Raw genomic sequence first — 23,185 nt, forward strand, 5'->3', positions numbered from 1 at the left:
TGTTTTTTAACATTGTATTCAGCAATTTATTACAAAAGACGAAAACTATAGGCACTGAAATTGAAACGGGTAACATAAATAAATGTCAGAGAAAGAAAAGTTAGCATTACATGAATTTGTATTTGTATAATCGTTTCCCTCTGTTATTTTCTGCATTGACTACATTACACTTCAAACAAGTAAACAGGGATTCGGAAACAAACAGGCCTGCAGCTCTTGTAAAAAATGAAGGGCACATTCAAAAACACATTTCTAAAGAACATACACATTTCTCGTGAGTGTTTAAACATCCAAAATCAGCACTTCATAAAAATGACCTCATAAGTAAAACATTTTAGAATGTAAAAATGGTCTAGCTAGACTCAGCGAACATGACTATTGTCATTCGATTTATTAAAGAGAAAAGCATAAATCAAGAATTCCATCAGTCTTGGAGGAATGTGGTGATGTTGAGAACAGCAAAAAGCAGGACTCCATGTGTATGTTTATTACCTCGTTGTATGGCAATTTCAGCATTCAAGTGTTCAGTGTCTTTAGACAAGGCTCACATTGTCCATGAATTTAAGTCATTTAGAACATCCGCCGCCTTGGAGGACTCCCTTTCATCTGAGCCTATGACCATCGTCCTAGAAAACTGTGAAAGGAAATAATACTTGTAAATTCAGAAATGATGCACCAAAATAAAATTGACAAAGTAACACACCTTTTCAGATTTTTTGTTTTATTATTCCTATTTTTGAAGGTAAAAGGGTTTACTTGCCCAATTGGATAAAAGCATCAAAAACATTTTGATGTTACATTACATGTAAAGATTGAGCATTTAGTTGACTTCTAACTTTGCAGTGTAAATAATTTCATTGCATTTGTAAGTCCTACAGTACGTTGGTATAACCTAATCAAATGTAAGAAATTTGAAAATTATCAATTTAATAAAAAAATAAAAGTAAAAACAGTGTAAGAATTTTCCTTAAACCTGTTGTTCAAATTTGCTACCCAGCCATCATGTTGGTGGCCATAACCGCAAATAATCACGCATTCTTGATTGTTGCTGGTTTTCCCTGTTGGGAAATATTTTTGGACATATCTGTTTAAATAATATGATCACAGTCAATCAGCAAATTGCTTTCTCTTGATTCATTACTAATAAATGAGTTTATTTCTTTTCCACTTTCTGGATTTCTACTGTGAGTGTCATACCTTAAGAAAAAAACTATTTAGGTCCTCTGCTTTTTGTTTATCATCAGTTTTGGATACTATCTTTCTAGCTGGTTGCATATTTGCTATATTTTTGATTGAGCTCCAAAGTCCTCTGGTATTGGCTTGATAAAAGTTATTTTCTAAATAAATAAATAAATATATATTGTTTGTTTTATTCTGGCACCTGTGAGCAAAAGATTTAAATACTTCTGCAAAAATTTTAATTCAGCCCGTTCATGCTTTTTAAATGCAACTTTTTTTCCCAATTAATGCAGTTCTTAATTTCTTTTGTGATATGCACTTTTTCATTCGGGTAGATTATAACTTGTTTTTTAGTGATTATACTATTTGTGCAAAAAATGTACATAGTCAGTCACTGATTCACTTGTTTCATCTAAATTCTCCTTATTGAATACATCCCAATCAGTGCATACAAAACAGCCCTTTAAAGCATGTTATTTTTTCAAAACATTTTATAACAGTTTTTTTTATTATTATTGATTGTAGTTTAAAATAATTAATAGTTAAAATTAATAATAAAAAATAATTTATTACTGTGGGGGTAAAGCTGAATTTTAAAATAATAAATAATCTTCAGTGTGATGCAATTTGTCTGATACTCTTGTCTCAAGAACTGCAAAAGGAGAAAATATTATTATGGTAGTCGTTGTCAGTTTTGAAAACATACAATACTATTGCAACGTATTATTTAAAGAATGAAAATTATAAATTACTTTTATGTATCAGAAACTTTGTAACTTAGTTTCAAAATGTGTGTGAAATAAATTCTCCTTCTTAAACAAAGAGCTTCGTTATAATATCTGTAAGTGTCACGCCTCAGTTCTTGGAAACTCTCAGAGGAAGGTGAGCCGTTTGCTAAACAAAAGAAATTCTGCTTAATCTCGTCAACTTTGAACAGTTGCTGCTCTCACTCGAATGATCAACGATCTTGAGAAAGGAAGATTACCACTTTCATTGTTGGACATGTTTTACATTCAAGAAGAAGCCTCATCAGCATGTTGTCTTGTTGGGTATAAAAAGCTTTAACAGAGGTTCTTGGAGATCCATTCCAAGTGCTGCGTCTGAAGGGCTGTGTGTACCTTGGAGCTGCCTCTCTGTCTGTCCGGAGCTAACATTTTTAGTCTCATAATTTTTTTCTTCAAGACCGACGAGCCTTCCAGCGTGACCTTTTTTTCTAAAACAAACGAGGTAAGCAAAGCGGCTCCTTTCCTTTTTTTCGCTGATTTTAATCAGTTGAAAAAAACAAACAAACAAAAAAACAACAACTAGAAAATAAATATTAAGGTTAGAGGACGTACAGTTTGTTCGGTATTAGTAGGAGGCGTCATGAAACAAGTTTCTTAGGTAACTGAAATAATTCTGTCCGTCGCACCGTCAATTACCCAAAGTACTGAGCCTATACCCGACCTCAACTGCTTTAAAACAGGCCGATCGCACACGCTTTGAATTGGCATAAGTCGTTTGATAAGATTTTGAAAATGGAAGATCTGGTTGTCAAATACATCGCGAAGCATGGCACTCGGGGTATGTTTGATGGCATAGAAAAGATGACAGAGAAACCATATGAATGGGCAATCTCTCAGTTTGAAAATTACCCAAACATGCCTAAAAAGAAAAAAGCCAAAATTGCTAACGCACTGCAAGCTCTGCTTGCGTCATACAAAGTCACAAGAAGGAGAGTAGAGGAACTAGAGACTGAAAATGGGCAACTCAGTCTGGGGGTAATAGCTACAAAAAATCACTATGCAAGTGAAACAATATGGAAAGAAGAAAAGATTAGGATGCAAAATGACATCACTCGTCTACAGACGAGCAATGACATGCTAAGGTCCTCTGTAGAATCGCTATTGAGTGATTTGGAGGAAGCAAAGGCTGCTTGTCATTTTATGATAAAGAACAGCCCGCCTAACCTACACGACAGCGGAACACAGTCGGGGTTAATGCAGTTTAACGGGCTAGACTTGCGGGAAGATGAGAGCTGTGAAAGTGATTCAGAGTCATTTTGCTCTCTGTATCCCGAATACACAGCTAGATTCCCCCAGGTGCCAGTCCATGCGCCTACAAATGCCCGTGGACGAGCAGAAGAACCCATGAACCCTGCCGCGGTTAGAGGGGTCGCTGCAGAGGAACTACAGGCGGCGATGAACAGTATTGGAAAATTTGATCCTGTTAAACGAGATCCACTAGATTTTCTAAAGAAATTAGAGGAATGCGGTGAGGTCTACAGACTCACAGATGCTGATGCATGCACGTTGTTAAGAATGTGCTTGCCCGATGCTTTGTCTGAAGCTTTGACCCAGAGAGTACAAGATAAAACGGCCAACAAGTCAGAAAGGAAACAGGCACTGCTTGAAGTGTTAGGCGTCGTGTCAGTAAACAGGGATAAAATATCTGAAGTGCAAAGGAGAAAAGGAGAGCATCCAGCTTTGTTCGCAGAAAGACTGCTAAAGGCATTTAGGACGTTCAGCGGCAATCCTAACATGACGCAAAACGAAATCAGTTTCAAGTCTGCCTTCGTTAGCAAGTGCGCTCCACTCACCCTAAATGCCGGAAGCACGCCGCAATCTGATTTCGGGGACATTATGGCTGAAATGACACAGTCTTACAATAGTTATATGAAAAAGTCATATCATGTGTCTGTAGTACATGACAGAAAGCCCTATCACAGCTCTGGTGGCAGAGTCACATGGAAAAGAGACGATTATGCTAATGAAGAGAGAGAAGAGAGACCACCTCCTTATAATCCCGAAAGTCTTCCAGCACTCTATTCGTGTGAAAAAGAGGGGCGCAACTCGAGGGCGCGTAAATCTTACAGCAGGAGAAAACAGTCCAAAAGCCAACTTCAAGCCCAAGTTGACAGACTGAGCCGGGAGAATGAGGAACTGCGCTCTTTCATGGAGTCATTTGAAGCCTAGATATCAGAGGCGCCCACGTCACATGTAGCAGGCCAATTGATAGAATTGCTGTTGAAATGATTGGTAAGAGGATTCTGGTGCTTCTTAAACAATCCTTTACTCAGATAATCCCCCAATGAAAAATGAAATGTCAATAACGTTATAGCAAATGAATGAATCATCGAATCGAAACAATGTTTTTTTTTTTTTTTTTTTAATTACAAAAAAAAAAAAACATTATTGTGTTTACATTAAAAATCGCATCGCATAAATGGTTATTTACGTATGCCACAAACAAAACCTATTCAATTTTTTTTACAATGATTTCATTCATTTGGACAATGTTATACACCGTTCATTTTTAATGGGTTAAGGTGAAAAAGAAAAAAAAAAATGTTAGAAAAGACACCCACTTTATCTTATTCATGAGCAATGTGCACTGCCGACAAGTTCAAAGCAAACTTAAATGCAAAAGCATTTTAGATATGTATATAAAATAGCCTATGTATCATAGCCTCATGGACGCCATCCAATTAATGAAACATCCAGCAGATGAGAAATAAATGAGAGAACAGGTAACAAAAGCAGAATATCTCTAAAAATATTCATCAATAATCATATTTACAAATATTTTGCGGCCAGGTTAGGCCGTTGATTTCTTCCTCTCCAAGTGGACCCAAAAAAAGCACGTCTCTGTGGGTATGCAGCGCGGAGGTGCTGACAGTTCACGGGCGCAGAGAACGAAGCGAGTAACGAGAGAAAATTTTCCACTACATCGATCGCGGATGTTTGGTTAAATTAGGCGGATGCAAAACAGTGTAGAATCATGTAATAATAACAACAGTGAAAAAAATAAATAAACCTGTCACTAAATACATTCACTTAGATTAGCCGTCTAGTTTGCAATCTTTAAACGCATTAAATAGGCTATTCATTTTTATTTATTTTTTTTTTACTTGCCGTTCATGTGCGTTTGGTTTGACGTGCTATGTGTGACCAGGGGGGGAGGGGGGAAACAATTAATTCATTTTGCATTTGTGTGGCAGGCTTCCGAAGCCCCAAGAGATGTGGCAATGGATCCTCACAGTGGTTCTGCCGACGACGGTGACTATGCAAGAATGTCCAGAACTGCAGCCAGCACCTCCCTCTGGCATAGTGATGAAACCGTATCAAGGCATCCTGGTAAACAACATTCAATGGATCCATGTTCCAGTCCTCGTAAATCTGACAGCCTGGTCTCCAGATATGGATGAGCGATGTCAAAGAGAAAGCGTGACGGAAATGTACAAAGATCTACTGACGACAGCGTTCCTGAGGTACCATGGAGCCGTAGCTACCAACTCACCCGCAAGAGAGCCGTCAAGAGAACCCCTAACTAACCGCTTAGAGAGAAGCTCGTCTGGACGGAAACTGTTGGGATTTTTCGACACCGTCCTGGGAGCCACCGGAACGGGTTTAGGCATATCGAACTGGATCAGCACCACAGAACTTCAACAAAATGAACTCAGACTTAAAGCTCTTATTGGGCAACAGGTTCTGCAGACGGATGCATATCTACAAGAGGGACTGAGTGAAGAAAAGGAAACCGTGCAAGATATCCACAAGATTGCATCTGCCCTCTCCATTATCGCTCAACGAACCAAAAAAGCCTTCAACGCCATGCAGAAACAAGTGTACTGTGCTCAGTTTGCCTCCATCAAACACCAGGAAATAACCCATATATTGCAAGATGTGTTGGCCGGCATAGTTCCATCTACCCTTTTCACGGAGGAAGTCATAATGAAATGGTTTGGATTGAAAGACTGCTTCGATCTATCTTCGGACAACTTAAAACACTTCATGGACAGACTGGGTAAATGCAAACTACCCATCCCTTACAGCTACATCGTACAAATGGCTAGAATTTCTTCGCACCCTCTTCCTGCTGGATTTTACAGTCCCCTAGATTACGGTCCTTTGATGGAAGGTGTCCATCTACCTTTCTCGCCTCGTGGGGGCGAACCATCAAAGTCTACCAACAAAATCCCACCCATTCAGATTTTGAGATGGTGGAACGAGACTGTGGTCGGTAATCCTAACGACACTTCTTGGGCCTGTTCCGCTGGGAATAGTTTAAAGACATTGGGTTGTTTTATGAGACAGATGTATGCTATGCTCTTGACAGTTTCCATACCACTTTTCCAAAAGGAAAATGTGTTTGAAAAAATTCTAAGCGTGGAAAATCTGGGAATACTGCAGGGTAACGTTCTGAAGGAAATAAGCAATTTGCCGAGATTTGTCACTCAGTTGCCATCGGGAGAATGGCGGGGATTAAAAACGGAACTTTGCGACAAAACCGCGTTCGGATTTGTCTGCGAGCAGGATGCTTTGGAAAAACAGCAATTGTGCGGAACACCTCAGGCAAACTATGAATCGTGTGAAATCAACTTAACTCACGTCCACGACAATTTCATTAGAGTCATAGTTTCAGACAAGAAAACGTGCATTACCACGACCGTGAGTCAATTTTCTGTCTTTGTAGATAACAACCAGACAGTTTGTCCCGTCGATAATACTTCCTTCTGTATGAGCCCTAAATCAACATGGTCCATAGGAAGTTATCATTTTCCATACGTAAACACCACCCAACAGGCAATGTTAGTAAAGCCTGAAGAGCAACTGGGCTACCTGGAGGACATACCCGAGTTTGACTTTGAAATACCAAAACTGGATGATTTACTGATGTCCTTGATGCAAAGGAAAGACAAACATATTGTTAAGGCTCAACGAGGTCTCGATGAGAAGGATAAGGTTCTAACTAGACAAATGCACGATGGAGATTTGCTGGTTGCATATTCTAGCTGGTTTTGGGATTTGACTTTCAAAAGTGCCGTTTGTGTTTGTATCTTCCTCATTGTGTGCCAATGCATTATGATATACTGCATGTGTGTTATGGTGAGGCGTCAGATTGCAGATAGCTCAGTGATCAATGTTGGACAATCTCGTTGGTGGTGACGATTGTTGATGACAGTTTCCAGACCCAAGATATCCAAACTTAACAAACAAAGCTGTCTAAACGAAAAGAAGAGCGGTGCTCATTTTGCTCAAAATGAAATGGATCTCAATTCAGCGTGCGTGAGGCGTCGACCCAAAGACGTGAGATAGAGTAGATTTGATGTATGAAATTAGGGGCCGATCACACCGAACATGCTTCTTGCATCGGGAAGAAGCCCTTTTTGAATAGTTTAGTATTGGGGTTTTTTTTTTTTTTGTGTGTGTGTGTGTGTGTGTGTGTGCTTTTTTTGTTATCATGACTAGTATTTACCCTTATCTTGTTCCTGTTACCGTGGATTTTCACGCCGATGTAAAGATGAAATGTTGATCAAATGCCGCACGCTGACTAGGCACTCGCAGGCATCGTGTTAAAGGATGAGATGTTCTCCTTGTGCAAAAAAACAAAACAGAAAAACTATAAACAATAATAATAATAGAGTTGAGGATCGCTTGGTTGAATTGAGCATGTGGAGAAAAGTTTTGGGAAAATTTTTCATTTTCTCCACATGCACACTGAAGTAACGTGAACACCTGCAAGGAACATCAAATGTAGACACGGTAGCGGTTTAATAACACACAATTTATTAACAAAAGTGCACACATGAAAGACTATATTTGTGTGTGCATGTGCAAGAATGGCATGCATTGTATTTGCAACTGAAGTCACATGTAAAAACTAAAAAAAAAAAAAAAAAAACACACAGTAAAAGGAGAAAATGTTTTTTACTTACATAGCTTTTCATTTTCTCCGTGACGTACTGTTGGACACTGTATTTCATTCCCTCAAGAGTCCAGTTCTCCCAGAACCTCCTTCATTGATGATTCTCTCAAGGTTTTTCCAGTCTGCAAGAAATATCAGAAGTTTCATTTTGTAGTACCATGTGATCTTGACTTTGATCGAGAAAATCTTAGGTTGCACAGGAGCAATGTTTGTTTTCGTGAAGGCATATGCTGATTCTCTGAGGCTTCTGTGGGCATCCTTTATTAGGATCACCCGGCTGACAGTAAGCTTTTGGTGGGAGAGTTACCCGAGTGACAACAAGGTTGCTTCGTTCTGAGTTGATCAATGTGTGCGTTGTTGTTGTTGTTTTGTTCCTGCAAAGTACAGAAGAATTTTAATTTAACAGGCAGATGCACAATTATTATTATTTTTTTTTTGCTGTTGCATTTTTCAACAGCTCATCAACTGTTAATACTGATCTCCTTTTCTGTTTTTTTTTTTTTAAATGCTGACAAAATGTGTGTATATAGTATGTGTGTGTAACAAAAATCTCATGTATGAAAAGCCAAACGAAGATGAATTTTTTTTTTTTTTAAATAAACAAACAAACAAAAGGAAAGCAGTGTACAAGTGTCATGGTCTTATTTTCCTTTCCTTATCTCCTTTCTTTTTTTGAGTGAGCTTTTAGATAATGTAGTACAAGAAATTACAAAATATGGCTGTAAAATCTGACCTAACCACAGTACACAAGGGTTAACAACATTTTATTTGAGACAGATAGATTGGAGTTGTATGGCAGCCTATATATCTATAGAGAGGGCTGTATCTTACATTTAGTATTTATTTTAGAACCTCTATTAACCTGCAAGCGGCAACAGCAGGTGGGATCATGACATACAGGTATTTGTTTTATTTTATTAATTATTTTAGTACTTGTTTATACATCCGTCTTCGGATTGTATTATTGATCTAGGTCAAAAGGTCACTTACAACATCCAGAAAAGTTCATTCCCCTTTAATAAAAAAAATCATGAGTTCATGATACCAATTAAAAGATGCACTATACAAAAAAAAAAAAAAAAAAAAAAAAAAAACCACACACAAGTTTTTCAATGTTAACGTTTTATTTTTAATGCTCTTGAAGCAGATGCATGTAGAATTAGATTAACAAACAAGATTAAAACATCATGGCAAGCCTTTTTGACATCTAGAACCCATACTAGTATCTATTTTTATGTTACTAGTACAAGGGTTGGGTATCGAAAGAATGAGCACTGGTACTCAAAAGATACTAGTATCTAAAATAAAAAAATAAAAAAACACTAGTAACATGAAAATAGACACTTGTACAGGCTAGAAATGAAATGCCTACACGTGTTGCCATACATGCTCGTTGCCTTCAAGAAAAAAAATAAAAATAAAAAAAATTTAAATTCCATCTTAGTCCTCTCCACTGTGAAGCACTTTCCCCGGTTGTTTAGTCATGGTCCTGAATAAAATAAGAAAATGGAATTAGTGAAAAGGTGACAAGTAGTTAATACATAGTCTACATTTTTTCTCATGGCTTTACAATTTTATGAGAAATTAAACTGGGAACACATACAATCAGAAATGAACCAAGGCATTCAGTAATCAAATAGTAACCCTAACCAACACAACTGTACATTACCATTATAATTGATCTATGTGACAAGCTGAAAGTTGAGCAAATATGCAAGTTTTCGGCATAGGCCTACTGACTAAGGATTAATATTATTCAACAACAATCAATATAGATGGAAACTAAAACTTAATTGACTGATTTATGTATTTGATCGATTCTAACAAGAATAAAAAATAAAAAAAAATTCAGGTTTGAGTGAAAAACAAAAAAATTATTAACCATTAAATTAACATTAGTCAAACGTGTCAATTGGTTAAATTTGCACTTACCATACGTTTCACATTCCCCTCTGCAAAACTTGGGTGTCAAATGTCCTTCTCCAGTATTCTTTTAGCAAATCTCACGTTAAACTCGGTCCAAGTCCCAATTAATATTTCACTTGCACACACACGAAACAAATGAATAAATAATTTAAATGCTGTCGTACCAAACGAGTACGCGAAAGTGGAACAGACCATATATGGAAAAGCGAGTGCAGTAACCATCTAAAAATTTGAGGGCCCATCAGAGCTCTCCCTGCAAACAAAAAAAGTCTAAATGAATAATCACATATTGAAAGGAATGATGTAATTCCTGGAGGATGTTGCTGCACACTCTCCAATCATAATTAAAGACACCTGATCCAATTAATGGAGGTGCTTAAGAGGATTACGCAGGGGTGTGTTGCAGCTAAACTGTTCAAAGCTGTGGCCCTTCCAACATCGAGTTTGAGACCTTTCATGTATACGCAAGTACGCACGCATGTATTTGTTTGCTTTAAAATATCAAAAGAGTTTAAAGATTACCAACAACTGCACCATTAAGATGATGAGACTTGATAGACATTTATGATAATCATCCCCCCCCACTAGATGTGGTAACGTGTCAATTTCTCTTCTCACCAATTATTCACTTTTTTTCCAGGTCGCTTCACAAAAAGGCAGTCCTCAGGTTACCTCTGGCAACCCCTCCTACATTAACGCCACATCACACTCCAGGTTTGTCCGGCTGACAGAAATAACAGGTTTTTGTTTCTATTATTGTTAGTGTTTTATTATGAAACTGTGTGTTAATGTGTAAATAGTGTTCAGGACTCACCTTTCACCTCCTCAGGTCTTCCATCATGAAGTTAATGGCTCGCTGCATCCCTCGGTCATTCAGTCCTCAGGCCAAAATGGATTTAGGAAGCGGTCAAGCTGTCTCTCACTAGTCTCTTGCACGTTGGCATCACTGTTACCTTCCAGCCTGGTTTGCGACGAGCGGTTTTCAGAGGGGCCACCAGTTCTCTCAAGTGTCCATCTTGTCATGGAAAAACACAACACAGACAGTTTTATTGAGAACTTTTACAGGATGTTTTGATTCTGGTACTGGCCAGAGAGAACACGAGATAAGCAAGAACCACTATAGGCCAGATAACTGGCCTCCAAACACAACTCATCAGCACATCTTAGGCTAACTTTGTGGTCTCAAACTCGACGAGGGCTGCAGCTCTGCAGTTTTGCTCCAGCCCTAATCTAACACAGCTGATGCAAGTAATCAGTGTTAACCATTTATTTATTTATTTTATTTTTTTTTTTGATCTGCCATGTTTGATTAGGGTTGGAGCAACTTAACACTTACATCTTTTTAATTATAATCAGTATGTCTGTCTGAATTTTCTTCAGCCTTACTCTTGCGGGTTTTTTTCACACAAATTTTTTTTTTTTTTTCCCACTATGTATTGCTCAACTGTGTTTTATTCCACGGGGACTCCAGTTCATCTGCCAAACTGCCTCTGGAAACACCCTGTTGGATTATTCTCGTCGCATTCATTTTAATGTTGGTCCTGTCTAAAAGAGATATGAGGCGTTTTATTTTCAGTATCATGCAATCTGACTTCTTTTGAAAATCTTACACAGGGCTTACTCACCTTTTAATGTTCCGCTCCGTCGCCATTAAGGAAAAAAAGGCATGTCGTCTTTCATCTAGCTTCTCCCTGCAACTTGGAAATAAACACTATTAAATGTTGTTTGAGACCTATACATTTGTGTGTGTGTGTGTACACATGTTTATATACAGTTGAAGTCAGAAAAGTTTAAAGACAATCATAAATGTTTATCAAGTTGCATCACCTTAATAGTACAGTTGCATCCCTTCAAAACCTTTCACATGAGAAGAAAAGAACCGACAAAGAAAACACTTTGCCTTGCAAACAACATAGCTCTACCGTCAGGTAAACCTACTTTTAACCCCCAACAAATTTTGTAACGCGTCCATTTTATCTTTCCACCAATAATTTGCTGTGCCTTGACCTTTTATTTTTCCAGGTACCTTGTTTCTTTGGGCTCCTGTGGTCCTGACACAACCACATGCCACTGGCAACTCGAGCTACCTTCAAAAGGGACAACATACCACACTTCAAGTTTTTTTTCTGGCTGATGGAAATAGCAGGTATTCGTTTTTTCTGACATGCAATTGACTACCATTTTGAGACCGTGATAAGGTGTTCAAGTTTTACCTCTGAAGTTAAAAGACTTGCTAACACTGTCATTCTTTCCTCAGGATCTGTCTCCTCGGGCCAAAACGACTTAGAGGCTCTCAGGCTGCTCCTTCTCTCTCTCTCAAGCGATTGCACCAGCGGTCATCTCTTGGAGTTCGGCCTGTCCCTCAGTTCCTGCAAGAAGATAAGCGAGAACCAGCATAAGCCAGACAACCAGTATATCTCCATCAGCACATCTTCTAAAAGGATCCGTCTCTGGCTCGGGTCTCAAACTCCATTTATAGAGGGCCGCAGCTCCGCACAGTTTTGCTCCCACCCTAATCTAACACAGCTGATGCCACTAATCAAATTGTTAATTAGTTTTAATTATTTGGATTAGCGTTAGTGTTTTAATTAGGTCTTCTTTGTCTCTCTTTCTTTCGGCATCCTGGGAGAGCTTGGAAAAGTTAATCTTTATTATATTAACATATGCTACTATTATTTAAATATATCAGTAGCAGTGGTAGTATTTTTTTTTTTTAGTATTACTAGTATTAACCTTTGTTAGTGTTCACTTGGGCTGTATATAACAAAATAAAGTACTATAAAAGAAATGAAAATTGTGTTGCTGTTTGTTTTTGTAATCTGAAGTATGATGGTTTTTTTCTAAATTAGATTCAAACGGTGCAAAAAGAAACCAAAAGACGCATTTTCCTTTTGTACTGTTGAAGCTAATGTGGAAAAGATTTTCTTTTTGAAAATATATTTTGAAACGTTGATCAAATGATGCATGCTGACTGGACACTCGCAGGCATTATGATGAAGGATGAGATGTTTCCTCATGCAAAAATAAAAATAAATGAAAACTGAAAAAAAGATTTGAGGATTGCTTCTTTGAATTGAGCATATGTGGAGACAAATTACACTGCCACAGATGATCCCTACTTCCCCTGAGCAGAATCTGATCGATAATGCTAATTTTCTGCACACCTGTAAATAACATCAAATTTTGACACAGTAGCAGATTGCATTTGTGACTTTTTAGATTTGTATTTTGTGTGCATGTTGGCTATATTTGCGACTAAAGTCACATGTAAAGAAAACACACACACACACACACTAAAATAAAAAATACATATATTTACGAGATAAACAATCAAAATGCCATGTACTGTCAGGAGTTTAGTTTTTATTTTGTTATTAATATTAACAAGGGATCTTGACTTTGATTGAGAAATTCTTAGGTTGTCAAACAGGTTCATCTGTATAAGGCTTACTCTCCACTCCACATATGCTGCCTTTGATTCACCCTCTCCATGGGATCTGATTGCTCAGGTCAAAATGGCTCCAGGAGGCCATCCAGCTCAACTTCTTTGCTTCTGGTCTGCAATGATCGACTTTAGAGCAGCCAGCTTGGTCTGCGCAGCAGGAATGTCTGTTTTTGTGAAGGCATCTGCTGCTTCTCTCAGGCTTCTGTGGGTCTCATGAATGACAACAAGGTCAAGGTTGCTTCGTTCTGACTTGCTCTGTGTGTGGTGCTGTTGTTGTTGTTTGTTTTGATCCTGCAAATTACAGAAAAGATTTTAATTTAACATGAAGATGCATTTATTTATTTATTTATTTATTTATTTACCTATACTGTTGCATTTTCCAACAGCTCATCAACTGGTATTACTGATCACAAAAACAGCAAGTGTCAAGACCTTGTTTTATTTTAAATGCAGTTTGTGTGTGTGAATAGCATGCAATATATTCATAAAAAATAATCACATCTATGAAAAACCTTGCAAAGATGGAAAAAAAAAAATATATATATATATATATATATATAGATAGATAGATAGATAGATAGATAGATAGATAGATAGATAGATAGATAGATAGATTTTTTTTCCCATCTTCGCTTTTTTTATTTTATCTTCTTTCTGTTTTGAGTGAGCTTTTAGATAATGTAGTTGAAAAAGTGTGAAAAATCTGGCTCAAACATGTCATCTAACCATAGTACACAAGGGTAAACACACTTACAAATTATCCGAGTCACTTTGGTGCATTTCTCACAACACCATTTACATTTGCACTACAGTTAATGCATTTCTCAAAATAATTAGTCATTTGTACACATCATAGTAGCAGTTTCTCAGTCCTTTAAACTATTTTCTCTGCTCTGCAAAGAGTATATAGTGCTATCTTAAGCACTTTCAGAAAGTGTCACCAAAATCTGACTTTTTTTTTTGTTTGTTTTTTTGTATTTAAAAAAATGTACAGAGTATAATGTCATAATAAAAACATGACAAAGCCATTTGACTACCTTGTTCATAAACAATTGTGTCAGGACATTTCATTTTGATGACACTGATACTTTGATTGAAATGAATACTTGCTTTTGAGGAACCAACTATCCATGTTGAGCATGTGACGCGCTTTTGCAGGTTATCAAGTAGGTTTTGCAGTTTGTACTAATTGTTTTGAGAAATGCGTTAACTGTTGTGCAGACATGCACTAGTGTTGTGAGAAATGCACCAAAGCGGTTGAGAAAAACTGTAATATTGCGTCCACGAGCGCGCGCGCGCGTTGATTATGCATTATGTGGCCATGCATATAAACTAAAAACAGTCATATGAGCGAACAACGATAGTCAGTTACCTTGTTGTCGAATTAGACCGTCAAACAAATTCAAGCAAACAACAGCAACTGTTTGATTGACAGCGTTCCGTCACAAGGCGGGGCTTTAAAGCGCCCTTTAAATACAGTCAATCAACTGTAGCACTTTTCATCTTATGGTATAAGTCCTCAGAGCAAAGAACGAGTGCCTTTTATTTAAGACTCAAAGATGCCGCGGAGTTCTATGGCAGCCTGTTTGTCCATCAAGTCTTTTTATATAATTATTGTAAAATCTCTATAAAGCGATCACAACATAACAAAAGACGCGCTGCCCTCTTGTGGACAGACTTTGAAACGTTCAGACCCAACTTGCAGAGTGCTTTTACTAATGTTGAATAACAATATGCAACTATTTATGTATTTTTATTAATTAAAGTGTTTTATTTTATTCATTTAACAAGTATTTTGTTTATTTTATTATTGTTTTGTACATCTATCCGTGGATTTTATTATTGATCTTCAATTTCATCACAGTTCCTTTTTTTGTCCACCAGAGGGACTCATCTGACAAGTTATCAATGCTAAACCCTCTTAATCATAGACTGTCACATCTGAGCCACTTTCTGACAAATACTGAATCAAACCTTTATGCTGACATTAAATATAAAGATGGTATCAATTTATTTCTTATAGGTGGGAAATAAAATATGAATAATATGTGCAACGACACGATTGACAGTTTTTTGTTGTTTAGGTTATAGGTCAAGGGTCATGTGTGTATGATAGATAGATAGATAGACAGACAGACAGACAGACAGACAGACAGACAGACAGACAGATAGACAGATAGATAGATAGATAGATAGATAGATAGATAGATAGATAGATAGATAGATAGATAGATAGATAGATAGATAGCTTAAAGTGACATGTAAATTCTTCACCAGGTTAATTAGGGTAACTAGGCAGGTCAGGGTAATTACTCAAGTTATTGTATAACGATGGTTTGTTCTGGAGACCATTGAAAAAATATATATTGCTCATAGGAGATAATTAGTGACCTTAAAATTAATTTTAAAATATTATTTATTTAAAACTGCTTTTATTACTGCCCAAATAAAACAAATAAGATATGCAGAAGAAAAAAACCTTATCTGACATACTGTGAACATTCATTTACTCTGTTAAACATCATAGATAATAACACAGAGAAAACCGCAGTTTAGCACCCCCTGTAATGTTCAAAAGGGCTAACGTCATTGCAGATTTTAGCCAGTTCGAACACAGACCATTATCACCCTAGGTACACCAGAGGGCGCCTCTTCATCTACGGATCTACAGGTACGTAGCTTAAATGTAGACGAATGGATTGATCCTTCCGGTTGTCGATTCAGTTGAGAAAATAATATCTAATGTTTGTACATTCTGCCATATAAATGAAGAGACTTTATTTCACTCTTTCTATTGGTTGGACCCAGGTTAAACATCTCTGGTATAACATTATCTTTATTTATTTAAACGTGATTTAAAGTTGTCTGTAATATACACACACACACACACACATCTGTATTTCTCGAGTCTGCTCTCGATCTTGTTGTACATTTGTGTTACACTGAAAATGTCTTTACTCAAATAAGTTACAAAAACAATTCCTATATTTAATACTTGTTGAAATTTCGAACAATATCGAGTCTTTTAAGCCTATTTATAAGAATAATAGGTTTCTTAAAGCTCATGTTAATCTTTTTTCTTAATGATTGCGTCTTTGATAAGTTTCTCTTTATTTGTGGTTATTGTATTTTGATATTGTATATTGAGAGAGAGGGAGAGAGATTTAAAAAAAATAAAAGAACACACACAGTATTCAGAACGAGTATAAATTTATTAATTTCCATTTTTACACTGAAAAATTATTCAAAGATGATTCCTTGGATTAACAAATTTTTACGTTAAGTGGTTGTAAACAATTTAGACTGAATTTAAACAGACAAATTAAGTTGAACATTATTAAAGTTTAATTTGTTTGTTTAAATTCAACAAAAAAAAAAAAAAAAAAAAAAAAAAAAAAGACTCAAAACCTCACAACCCCTGAAACACATCACACCGTCAGGTTGTCGTTTTCTCAATTCGAACCACTTTAAATGTTTTTTTTTTTGTTTTAAAGACACCTCAGAACACCAACACACAATCAAACCAAATACACAAAACAAGTAGAACTTTTACCATTTTTTTTTCACCAAATTCTGCAGTCTCGTACGTTCCCTGTTTTGCAAAATTCTGCTGTGCCTTTGATGCAAATCTTCATTTCTTTGTCTCAGGTACCTGTCTGGCACACAGTCCTCGGTCCACACATGCCCATCGAACTCCTTACGCCTTCAATAGGGATGCGTCACTCTCTCCAGGTTACTTCTGGTAGAAATAACAGGTATTTGTTTTGTGATTACTAGAGTTTTGTAAAAAATAAAATAAAAAAAAATGTTAATATGTAAAGAGGGGTTCAGTTCTCACCAGTAACAAGCAGATTGTCCATCATGAAGTTTAAAAAAAAAAAAAAAAAAAAAGGCTGGACTTCAGCCCCACTGTTCCTTTCCAGCCTCTCCCTCAGTCCCTGCAGCTGTTGCCCTTGGTCCGCAACAAGCGTTTTAAGCAAGGTCAGCTCTGCCACATCCGTCCATTGCGTTCTCTGCTGCTTCCTGTAGCACCCTGGTGTCCTGTTGTAAGAATTATAATTGTTTATTAAAGGTGCAGTAAGCGATTGCCTTCAGAAACAGTTTTTGTTGTGCTGGTAGGAAGTATCTTGCAGAATAGAGAACTGGAAAGACGTTAGAATTTAGTGGAAAATATAAAAAGTTTATAAGGTCAACTTGTTTTGTATATTTGGTGTGATGGTTTTTTTTTAATGCATTTCAGGGGTTCTGAGTCTTAATTTAGTGTATAATTGAATTTTTATGTTTTTTTCAGCTAGACTTCTGACAAACACACACAGTCCTTCGTCCACACATCTCCTTCCGACTTCACCATGGATGCATCCCTCTTAGGTCTGATGGAAATAACAGGTATTTGTGTTTAGCAACTGACCACCATTTTGAGACAGTGTTAGGGTGTAAATTGGTTCAGGTCTCACCTTTTGACTGATCAGATGTTGCATCATGAAGTTGAGCAAAACTTTAATAGGTGGTCGTAGGTGGCAGCCATCTTTTGCACTTCATCCTCACTGTTCCTGTCACATGCCTGTCCCTCAGTTCCTGCAAGAAGACAAGCGAGAACCAGCATAAGCCAGACAACCAGTATATCACCACCAGCACATCTTATAAAAGGATTCATCTCTGGCTCGGGTCTCAAACTCAATTTATAGAAGGCCGCAGCTCTGCACAGTTTTGCCCCCGCCCAAATTTAACACAGCTGATGAATCCAATCAAATTGTTAACCATTTTTAATTATTTGGATTAGCTGTGTTTAATTAGGGCTTCTTCGTCCCTCTTTCTTTCCTCATCCTGGTAGAGCTTGGAAAAGTACAACTTTTAAGTTCATTAATATATTATGCTACTATTATTTAAATATATTAGTAGCAGTGGGAGTATGTATTTTAATTACTAGTATTAACATTTGTTAGTATTCACTTAGGCTGTATATATATATATATATATATATATATATATATATATATATATATATATATATCAACATAAACAAATTAAAAAAAATTGAAAGTTGTGTTTGCAAAATACAGAAAAGGTTTTAATTTAACATGAAAATGCATTTTTTTATTTCTACTGTTGCTTTTTCCAACAGCTCATCAACTGGTATGATTGATCACAAAAACAGCTAGTGTCAAGACCTTGTTTTTATTTTAAATGCAGCAAGATACAGTGTGTGTGACAATGGCATGCAATAGTTATAGAAAAAAGAAAAAAGAAAAAAAACACACTATGAAAAACCTCACGAAGATGAATTAAATATATACATACAAAATGTGCTGCCGTTTTGTGGACAATCTTTGAAACGTTCAGACCCAATTGGCAGAGTGCTTTTACTAATATAGTATAAACATATGTAACCATTTATATATTTTTTATTAAGTAATTTGTTTTATTTTATTAAACAGTTGGTTTATTCTAAAAAAAAAAAAAATAATAAAAAAAAAATAAAAAAAGGTTGGTGAGCCATGATTTAGACATTAACACACTTGCCCAGACTCTCTGCCTGAATATAAACATGAAAGTGTGACAGTCCCTGTAAACTGCACAATGCACCACTCTGGCAACAAAAGTTTAATACTCAATTCCAGTCTCAGCAGTGCACAGGAACATTAATAGAAAAAGCGTAATGATAAATGTGAATAAAACTTGTATGCATGTATATATGATATGCAATTGTGTTTGCAGTATTATGCTGCGAGTATTAACACTACAGTATGTGACGGCAAGCAGTTGACCGTTGGTGACTGCTCCGTTAACTGGACACTTTAACTGGCAACAGTGTTCCCAGTTAATCATGGTAACCAAACCATTCACAGTGACTAGTTTCCCAGTGTTCAAAGTATAGAGAGATTTTTACAAAGTAAATAAAGAGAACAAACAAAGCATTTAGAACAATTATAAAATGTTTATTAGGTTTCATTCTTACACTGGAAAAAAAAATAAAAAAAATTTCAAAGATGCAATGGATTTACAATTTTTTATTTTACGTCAAGTGGTTGTAAACAATTTAGGCTGAATTTAAAACAAAAGTGGAACATTATTAAAATTTAATTTGTTTAAATTCAACACAAATAAATAGTTTGCAACAGTTCTGAATGCAACACTTAACTCAAGGCCTCTCAGAACACCCCAACACACATCACACCAAATACACAAAACATGTAAACCTTTTACAATTTTTTAAACTAAATTCTGAAGTCTCATAGGTTCTGTTCTGCAAAATCCTGCTGTGCCTTTCTTTGATGTAAATCTTAATTTTTTTTTGTCTCAGGTACCTGTCTGGCACAGTCCTGTCCACACAGCTCGCCTAACTCCTTCCGCCTTCAATAGGGATGAGTCACTCTCCAGGTTACTTGGGTCTGGTGGAAATAACAGGTATTTGTTTAGCAAGAAGTACCGTTTTGTAAAAAAAAAAAAAAAAAAAAAAGATTTAAAGGGGTTCAGTTCTCACCAATAGCAAGCAGATTGTCCATCATGAAGTACAGCCTAGATCGTCAGGATCAGTATTCTCAGATCAAAGGACTTCAAGAAGCGGTCAAGCTGTTTCTCATTTTTTATCTCTTTTAAAGCATGGTGTCATCCCCTGAAGTTGAAGGCATCTCGAGAGAGAGGGAGAGATTTAAAAAAAAAAAAAAAAAAAAAAAAAAAAAAAAAGGCACAAACATAATTTTAAAAAATTATAACAGTTTATAAAAGTTGCAGTAGTAGGAAGTCTCTTGCAGAAAAGAGAACTAGAAAGACTTCAGAATTTAGTGGAAAATCTGAAAAGAAAAAAAAAAAAAGTTTACATCAACCAGTTTTGTACATTTGGTGTGATTGGGGCAGTAGTTGAAGCATTTCAGGGGTTCTGAGTCCTCATTTAGTGTATAATTTAGTATTTTTTTTTTTAATTCAGCTAGAATTCTGACACACAGTCCCGTCATCACATCTCCTTCCACCTTCACCATGGACGCATCCCTCTTAGGTCTGATGGAAATAACAGGCATTCGTGTTTAGCAATTGACCGCCATATTAAGAGTGTTAATTGTAAAGTGGTTGAGGTCTCACCTTTTGACTGATCAGACATTGCATCATGAAGTTAAGGAAAAACTGAATAGGTGGTGGTCGTAGGTGGCAGCCATCTCTTGCACTTCAGCCTCACATGCCTGTCCCTCAGTTCCTGCAAGAAGACAAGCGAGAACCAGCATTAGTCAGACAACCAGTATTTCTCCATCAGCACATCTTCTAAAAGCATTAATCTCTGGCTCGGGTCTCAAACTCAATTTATAGAAGGCCGCAGCTCTGCACAGTTTTGCTCCCGCCCAAATTGAACACAGCTGATGCCACCAATCAAATTGTTAACTATTTTTAATTATTTGGATCAGCTGTGTTTTAATTAGGGCTTCTTCGTCCCTCTTTCTTTCTTTATTCTAGGGGAGCTTGGAAAAGTACAACCTTTTAGTATATTAACATATTGTGCTACTAATATTTAAATATATTAGTAGCAGTGGTAGTATGTTTTATAACTAGAATTAACTTTTTTTTAGTATTCACTAGTATATTATTTGATTTATATGTTTATTGTTTTTGTAATCTGAAGTATGATGGCTTTTCCTAAATTAGATTCAAACGTTGCAAAAAGAAACCAAAAGACGCATTTTCCTTTTGTACTGTTGAAGCTAATGTGGAAAAGATTTTCTTTTTGAAAATATATTTTGAAACGTTGATCAAATGATGCATGCTGACTGGACACTCACAGGCATTATGATGAAGGATGAGATGTTTCCTCATGCAAAAATAAAAATAAATGAAAACTGAAAAAAAGATTTGAGGATTGCTTCTTTGAATTGAGCATATGTGGAGACAAATTACACTGCCACAGATGATCCCTACTTCCCCTGAGCAGAAGCTGATCGATAATGCTAATTTTCTGCACACCTGTAAATAACATAAAAGTTTTACACAGTAGCAGACTTTTTTTAGATTTGTATGTCTGTATGTGCATGTTGGCTATATTTGCGACTAAAGTCACATGTAAAGAAAACACGCACACACTAAAATGAAAAAATATTTACAAGATAAACAAACAAAACGCCATGTACTGTCAGGAGTTGGGTTTTGATTTTATTAATATTACCGTGTGATCTTGACTTTGAATTGAGTTGCTCTGAGTGTTGTTGTTTGTTTTGATCCTGAAAAATGCAGAAAAGATTTTAATTTAACATGAAGATGCATTTATTTATTTATTTACTTCTGCTGTTGCATTTTCCAACAGCTCATCAACTGCAATTACTGATCACAAAAACAGCAAGTGGTGTCAAAGCCTTGTTTTGTTTTAAATGCAGCAAGATACATTATGTGTGTATATATATATATATTGTAAAATCTCTATGAAGCTATCACAACATAGCAAATGACGTGCTGCCCTCTTGTGGACAATCTTTGAAACGTTCAGACCCAACTGACAGAGTGCTTTTACTAAGGTTGTATAAATATAGGCAAATATTTCATATATTTATATTAATTAATTAGTTTTATTTTATTAAATAAACAATTAATTTGTTCATTTTATTATCGTTTTGTACATCTATCCTTGGATTTTATTATTGATCTTCAATTTCATCACAGTTCCTTTTTTTGTCCACCAGAGGGACTCATTTGACAAGTTATCAATGATAAACCCTTTTACTCACAGACTGTCACATCAGAGCCACTTTGACAAATACGGAATTAAACCATTCACAGTGAATAGTATCCCAGTGTTCAAAGTATAGAGAGAGATTTTTAAAAAGTAAATAAAAGAACAAACACAGCATTTAGAACAATTATAAAATGTTTATTAGGTTTCATTCTTACACTGGAAAAAAATTTCAAAGATGCAATGGATTTAAAAAAAAAAAAAAAAAAAAAATTACGTCAAGTGGTTGTAAACAATTTAGGCTGAATTTAAACAAAATAAGTGGAATATTATTAAAATTTAATTTGTTTAAATTCAACACAAATAAATAGTTTGCAACAGTTCTGAATGCAACACTTAGTGCTGCCATTTTAAGCTCGTTTCTCAATCCGAACTATTTCAAATGTTTAAAAATAAGGACTCAAAACCCCTAAAACACATCCTCAGCTTGTCGTTCTCAATTCAAACTACTTTAAAAAAAAAAAAAAAAAAAAAAAAAAACCTCAAGGCCTCTCAGAACACCCAACACACATAAATCACACCAAATACACAAAACATGTAAACCTTTTACAATTTTTTTTTAAACTAAATTCTGAAGTCTCATAGGTTCTGTTCTGCAAAATCCTGCTGTGCCTTTCTTTGATGTAAATCTTAATTTTTGTCTCAGGTACCTGTCTGGCACAGTCCTGTCCACACAGCTCGCCTAACTCCTTCCGCCTTCAATAGGGATGAGTCACTCCCCAGGTTACCTGGGTCTGGTGGAAATAACAGGTATTTGTTTTGCAATTACTACCGTTTCATAAAACTTGTTAAGATTTAAAGGGGTTCAGTTCTTACCAGTAACGAGCAGATTGTCATTTTAAAAAAAAAAAAAAAAAAAAAAAAAAAAAAAAAAAAGCCTTGCCTTCAGCCCCACTGTTCCTTTCCAGCCTCTCCCTCAGTTCCTGCAGCTGTTGCTCTTGGTCCGCAACAAGCGTTTTAAGCGAGGCCAGCTCTGCCTTCAAGGCAGCCACATCTCCGTCCATTGCTTTCTCTGCTGCTTCCTGGAGAACCCTGGTGTCCTGCTGTAGCTTGGAGAGCTCCTCGACGGCAAAGGTTTCCAATGTCTTAAGTTTGACTTCCACTGTTTCCCCAAGGGAAAGGTCCAGCTCTTCATCAGATAAGTAGATCCTCAGGATCAGTCTTGTCAGACCAAAAGAACTTCAAGAAGCGGTCAAGCTGTTTCTCATTTTCTCATCTCTTTTAAGCGTGGTGTCATCCCA

At 36.3% G+C, this 23,185-nt stretch overlaps 4 long non-coding RNA genes across 8 annotated transcripts in view; 3 read left to right on the forward strand and 1 right to left on the reverse strand.

Annotated features, from left to right (window-relative positions):
• LOC141376272 (uncharacterized) lies at positions 1-16,966 on the reverse strand. 4 transcript variants are annotated; one of them, XR_012386021.1, is made up of 12 exons: positions 16,791-16,966; positions 13,244-13,528; positions 12,006-12,161; positions 11,819-11,879; positions 11,418-11,489; positions 11,238-11,337; positions 10,607-10,807; positions 10,411-10,516; positions 8,174-8,240; positions 7,877-7,988; positions 7,417-7,533; positions 1-634 (listed from the first exon to the last, which is right to left on the reverse strand). It is a non-coding gene; the product is annotated as an uncharacterized lncRNA (long non-coding RNA). The 4 variants fall into 4 exon arrangements; XR_012386019.1 differs by lacking the exons at positions 11,238-11,337; positions 16,791-16,966 and adding exons at positions 13,600-13,640; positions 14,610-14,683; XR_012386020.1 differs by lacking the exons at positions 11,238-11,337; positions 16,791-16,966 and adding an exon at positions 14,610-14,683.
• LOC141376271 (uncharacterized) lies at positions 2,259-8,485 on the forward strand. The gene is made up of 2 exons (XR_012386018.1): positions 2,259-2,406; positions 5,159-8,485. It is a non-coding gene; the product is annotated as an uncharacterized lncRNA (long non-coding RNA).
• Positions 11,484-12,580, forward strand: LOC141376274 (uncharacterized). The gene is made up of 3 exons (XR_012386025.1): positions 11,484-11,720; positions 11,815-11,938; positions 12,050-12,580. It is a non-coding gene; the product is annotated as an uncharacterized lncRNA (long non-coding RNA).
• The window catches only part of LOC141376273 (uncharacterized), a 14,555-nt gene continuing 7,303 nt past the window's right edge, over positions 15,934-23,185 (forward strand). The window contains exons 1-6 of one of the 2 annotated variants that reach the window (XR_012386023.1): positions 15,934-16,059; positions 16,886-16,992; positions 17,529-17,623; positions 19,539-19,642; positions 22,591-22,694; positions 22,853-23,018. This is a non-coding gene — a long non-coding RNA (uncharacterized lncRNA). The remainder of the gene's footprint in view (positions 16,060-16,885; positions 16,993-17,528; positions 17,624-19,538; positions 19,643-22,590; positions 22,695-22,852; positions 23,019-23,185) is intronic. The other variant, XR_012386024.1, reaches the window with a different exon arrangement.

The sequence above is a fragment of the Danio rerio genome, chromosome 10 (assembly GCF_049306965.1).
Source record: "Danio rerio strain Tuebingen ecotype United States chromosome 10, GRCz12tu, whole genome shotgun sequence".
NCBI classification, from domain to species: domain Eukaryota; kingdom Metazoa; phylum Chordata; class Actinopteri; order Cypriniformes; family Danionidae; genus Danio; species Danio rerio.